Below are 5,745 nucleotides of genomic sequence, written 5' to 3' on the forward strand. Positions count from 1 at the left end.
AGGATAGTAGCAAGCTGTTTATCTTAGTCAGGTTCGTGTTGCTGTAACAGAACGCCTCAGGCTGGGTAACTTAAACACAATAAAAATGGATTTGCCTCATGGCTCTGGACTCTCAAAAGTTCAAACAACTGATGAGACACTCCTTGCTGTGTCATCCCACTGGGGAAGGCAGAAGGGCAACAGCACAAGAGAACATAGAACAAAAGGCGACAAACTTGCCTTTATAATGAATTCNTTTTCCTGACAATTAACCTCGNCCTATAATGACATTAACCCATCCGCGAGGTCAGATTGCCTCTCAGAGATCCGATTCTAACACATGAATTCAGTGNGGAGTAGAGCACATCCAAACTGCAGCACAGATAGTCTTTGCNTTGCAGTGGTGAGCATGAAGTCTATGGGTGGACTTCNTNCCATAGATAAATGCTTGTTGAATCACTGACAGATGAAGTGAGGGAGTGGGTGGTGAAAGATGAAGATTGACAGGTCACATGTCTGTTACACATGCTGCTGCTTTCCCCAGCATCAGAGCCCTGGGCTGAAGACATGGCCTGCACCCCTCCCTTCCCATTGCTCTGTCTATTCTCAGCCACCAACACTCCCAAGTCCTTGTGTTTGTCACCAGACACTCTTAGGAGAAAAGGACGGTGGAGCATATCTTTAAAATGAGGGCTTGCGAAATGACAGCACTGAATTAGCACCGTGTGCTTTTCCAAGACNGTTCAGCAGAACAAACGCACCGCATACCTTCCCTTCCCTGTCTCGATCAGCACTGGTTCACAAAAAGGATGACCCTTAAGGACTGGGTTTCCTTCTCGTTTTTCTTAAGATAAAAATGTAGAGGAAAATATCTAGCAGTAGAGATTAATGTAAAGACTAACTAGACAAATGTAGCAAGGAGCAACGAAGTCAAAGTCTTCATGGCAATGCTTAAGATCGAGTTTTCGAGCTCTCCTGTGACATTTGAAAGCATGAGATAAAAGGCGTTTGATGTCCTGAGTTTATTATAGTCTAACTGAACCACTGCATTTCCAGTCAAGCTCCCCGGAGGAGCATTCTGAACCTCAGTGGGACCATGGTAGNACAGAGTCTCAAACACAATCTCACCAGACAATGCAGTTCTCAGCTGCTTCTGTTACTTCTGAGAGTCTTTCCTTGGTCGTCCCCAGTCCTCACCTACATTTTTCTCTCAGAGGATCTAACTCGTACTTATCAGACATTTCTTGCAAACTTACCAGACAGGACAGGTCATTTGCCTGTTTTCTTTTATATCCTTGTTTTTACTACCAATGTTAATGGGTTTATTATTATTATTTTTGTTAATTAAATTGATTCATGGATAATTACATGTATTCATATGATGCATTCTGATGTTGTCATCTCTGTCTTCTTTCATTTCCCTCCCCTTTACACACACATTTCCCCTCATGTGTGTCCTTCTGTCTTGTGACCCAACTGAGTTTAACCAGGGCTGCCTGTGTGGCCACAGACAGAGAACATACTGGGGCCTCGGTGGGTCCGTAACTGAAGGCAATATTTCCCCTTTTCTCAGAATCCATCAGCAACCAGTCATTCAGCGGGAAGGTCCCACAAGCCCCTCCCACATACATGACTGACTGTTGGCAGGACCAGTTCTGTTCAGGCCCAGTGCCCATAGCTGCTATGACTTCATGATTTCAATGGCCAGGGCATGTGAGATTGCACAGCCCTTCTCCCTATCTTCTGGGTCTTACTCTTTCTATCTTCTCTCCTGAAACATTCCCTGAGCCACAGAAGCATGGTAGGAACATCTTGTCTAGTGCTGAAGCTCCACATCTCAGCATCTCAGGCAACCATATGTCTCTGTTTTGAGTGCTGTTCACAACAAAGGGAGGCTCCCCTGATTAGGGGCTGGAGTAACATTTGTCTATGGGCACAAACTCAGATACTAAGAAGGCAGTCTACCATCATTTAGCAAACCATCAGGAATAAGTTGTCTGCTGGGGCCTATGGCTTCCCCATGGGTGTTTGGCCAGGTTTACTGTTCCAGGCACGGGTTCCCATTTGGGAAGCCAACCCCAAACCCAATCAGAGAGCAGTTGGTCACAGTTGTTCAAGTGACAAGAGGGTAATGTAGATGCAGTGAAAATTCAAATATGGTCCCTGCTCACTCTCAGGATCCCCCCCACCCCCCAGGGAGCAGGTCAAATAAACATAAAGCAAGGCATTGTGGGAGAGGAGAAGAGTGCTGCCCTCTGCACTTCAGTCTAGATGGGGAAGTTGGGAAGTGAGGAAAGAGAGACTCATGGGATGGAGGTGAGTGGGATGGGGTCAGAGTTGAGCCTGAACAATGAATAACAATCCACTCAGCAGACCATAGAGAAACTTAGAGTATTTGGTGTACAGAGAGACTCTGAAATTACAGATGGTTTGAAATGGTCAGAAAGCAGGAAGGGTTGACCTCAAGAATTCCTCCTAAACACTAGCCCTAAGGACAATACTGGGCTAGACGGGNAGAAATAAGTAAGTCTGGGTCAGATCACAGTGGACTTTGAATGCCAAGTCAAGGGTCTGGACTTGACTGTGTGTGTACATAAAATGGAAGGGTAGATATTTTCCCTGATGACTTTTAAATAAATGAATGAACTATCAGAATTTTGTTCCACTGTTAGCTTTTCTATCCACCCTGGCAAGTGTGTTCTGTTTTCCCTACTACACCATTTTTTTTTCTCTAAGTAGATTGTCCCGGAATGTCCTTGCTGGCTGCTGTCTCTTTTAGCATATTCCGTTCCTCCTTGTTATTTTAGCCCAAGCCCAGGTAATCACTCACAATTTTAATTGTCTCCAGCGTTAGACAGTGTAAGGCTGGCTATTAGTAAGCCTCTTGGCTGCTGAGCTTGAGCAGAGGAAACCCCTGGAGTCTGTGCCCAGACTTGTTTCCAGGCTCCGTGCTTCCCACCCACATTTCTGGAGCACTTTACTTTGTAAAGATTTAGTTGAAAATCAACTTATGGATTCTTCCTTAATTGGCTTGGCCAGGGTTAATCTGTCACTGGCCCAGCCAAGCTGGCTTCCATTATGCAGCCACACTGAGGATTTCCTGTGTTTCTCTTGTCCTAAGGGAGGCTGGCTGTTTTTAGAAACAAATGGTGTTGGTGAAGGCCAGCATCCCTGTGTCCTCTGAAGTGAACCCAGCAGGGCTCCCATCTGACTCAGCCCTCCAGACTTTTCCTTGAAAAGAACAAATCTTGGATTTGGCATTTGCATGCTAGAGGTATATATATACCCTTAGATTAATGCAAGCCTTGCTGTTGATTTCTGGCTATTTGGATTACCTCTTGGAAATGCTCAAGGGTGTGCACGCAGTCCATGCTGGAAACACCTGTAACATCAGGATGTGTGTAGAGAGGGGATTTCTATGCCTCTGGATATCTCGGAGTACCTGCAGAGAACAGCAAGGGCATCCTGTGGCACTTCTGAGGTTGTCCCATGCTGACCGCACTGATTTACATGTAGGGGAGGGAGCCTGAAGCTTTTACTATGAGATTTGAGTCATAAGTGGGAACTACGGGGCACACCGCAGTGGCACTAGAAAACAGTGATGTTAAGGCAAGATTTTGTGTCTGAACAATCTGTGAAGGTGAGATCTGTCCCTCGAGGACAGCCGTTCACTAAAGACACAAGCACAAGAGGNAAGTCCCGCTTTCTCTGTGATACTGCAAGAATGCTGGATTTCCCAGGGCCGGTATGTAGTGAGGTCATGCTGTATGTGATAGCAACCTGTCAAAAAGTAAACTGCCCCTTTCCAGCCTGTGGTGCCCTCTGAGGCTCTGAGGCTCTGACAGTCCTTCTGGATGTCGTTCCTTATGATCACATTTGCCCTGAACTCACTAAACCAAGAGCACTAACTTCTAAAGAAAGGGTTTTGAAGCCCAAAGTATCCTGTCTATCAGGGGCCAAGGGATGCCACAAGATCACACCACGCGACAGACCTCATGCAAGAGATTTACTGGGGGAAGGGGGGACCAAATGGCTGCCTCTGAGTGGGCGTGGAGACAGTGGTAGACCAGGCAATGATGGTTGGCTTTATGGTGGGATGAGTTTGGCTTTANGGGGGGATGAGTCCAACCTTGCAGCTGAGACATCTTGCCATTAATGACACCTGGTGGTCTCCTAGAACTGTCCCTCAGTTACAGCAAGTACAATTAAGCTTCATAAAATAATCCTCACCAGACTGGCATCTCGGACTGCACATGGAAGTGCTGAGAACACATATAATGTCTGATACCTAATAATTGAGAAACCACTGGACATCAAGGACAAGGCAGAGGTCAGGTTGTAGAAGCAAGAGCAGTGGCCACACCTGTGAGGTAAAAAGCCTGCCAAATCAGAAGCATTTCGGCTAGGAAAAGTTACATGCGCATTTTCTTTGGAAACTTTTAGTGAAGTTGGCTTATGTTCTTTGTGTACGGACACACACATACTCCTGTGTTTGGGTCCTGTCTTCTCATTCTTCCTGNAACTACCCTGAGACCATGATGCGTGTCTAAGGGCACACGAGCCTCAGCACCACAGCATCTCACCTTAGGAGATTTAAAGCAATGCCTCTGAGCTGTCCACTTAAACAGAAGTGTAGAAAAGGACTGAGTCAGGTTAGGGACACATCTGAAGGCAGGATCTGGGCTTTTTCAGAGTCACTGAGTCTCTAAACCTTAAGTTTGTGTCTGTTTAGCATGTAGCTTATACAGTATACATTTTAATCATTTCTGTATGCTGATATGTCTTTCACTAAGAATAACAGTATATATAAAACACATAGCTAACTTATTACTTACATAAATAACTTACTCTTTGGCCTTGGTATATGCATATATGTGTGTGCCGAAGCCAGAGGTTGGCTTTATGAACCTTCCTCTACCACTTTTTACCTCGGTGGGCTTCTTGGATAGGGTTTGTCCCTGAACCTGGAGCTTGACATTCAGGCTGGACTAGGCAGCCAGCAGAGCCAGCTGTTTCCCTTGACCAGTACNGGAATTACAGATGTGTGTGTCCTACCATTCCTTACTTTTTATGTAGGTTCTGCGGAGAGGAACTGGGATAGCAAGCACCTTACCCACCGAGCCCCATTTCCCCAGCTCCCACATGTTCATGTTACATTTATTGAACAATTATTAGGTATCAGACATTATATGTGTTCTCAGTACTTCCATGTGCAGTCAGAGATGTCAGTCTGGCGGGGATTATTTTATGAAGCTTAATTGTACTTGCTGTAACTGAGGGACAGAATGGTTGGTACCTGCTGTTAATGTGTGGGGAATTCAAGTAGAATGACTTCCCTGGGAGCAAATTTGTAAAAAGCCTCTGTCCCCACCCCCACCCCAGAGTATATAGAGCCTTTGGCTTTACAATAAAAAAAGACACTTGGGTAGGTAGTCCCAGCAGGGTTAAGCACTGACTGCTGCAGGAACAGGGGGCATTTTGGAGANGGGGTTAGAGAGGCAGCTTAGACTAGACTGAAGTACCGGTGTGCCAAAACAAGGAATCTGGATTCTATTCAGTAAATAGAGGGGATTACACGGAAATTTTTCTGAGCTGGGAGAGTCAGATGACAGGGTCAGATGACAGGGTGTGTGTGCTGCAAGCCCGAGAAGTCTGGTAACAAGGAAGGTAGCTGGGAGGGTGTGGCAAGGCTCCAGGCAGAGCAAGACTGCAGGAGTACCTTTGCTCACTGTTCCTGTAGGTCAGAATGCTCTCTGGCTCCTCCTA

The 5,745-nt window shown here is 46.0% G+C and overlaps 1 protein-coding gene across 1 annotated transcript in view; it reads left to right on the top strand.

Moving 5' to 3' along the window:
• Ano2 (anoctamin 2) overlaps positions 1 to 5,745 on the top strand; it is a 322,617-nt gene that overhangs the window by 296,057 nt on the left and 20,815 nt on the right. The gene's annotated exons all lie outside the window — the stretch shown is intronic.

Source organism: Mus caroli, chromosome 6 (assembly GCF_900094665.2).
Source record: "Mus caroli chromosome 6, CAROLI_EIJ_v1.1, whole genome shotgun sequence".
Classification (NCBI taxonomy): Eukaryota; Metazoa; Chordata; class Mammalia; order Rodentia; family Muridae; genus Mus; species Mus caroli.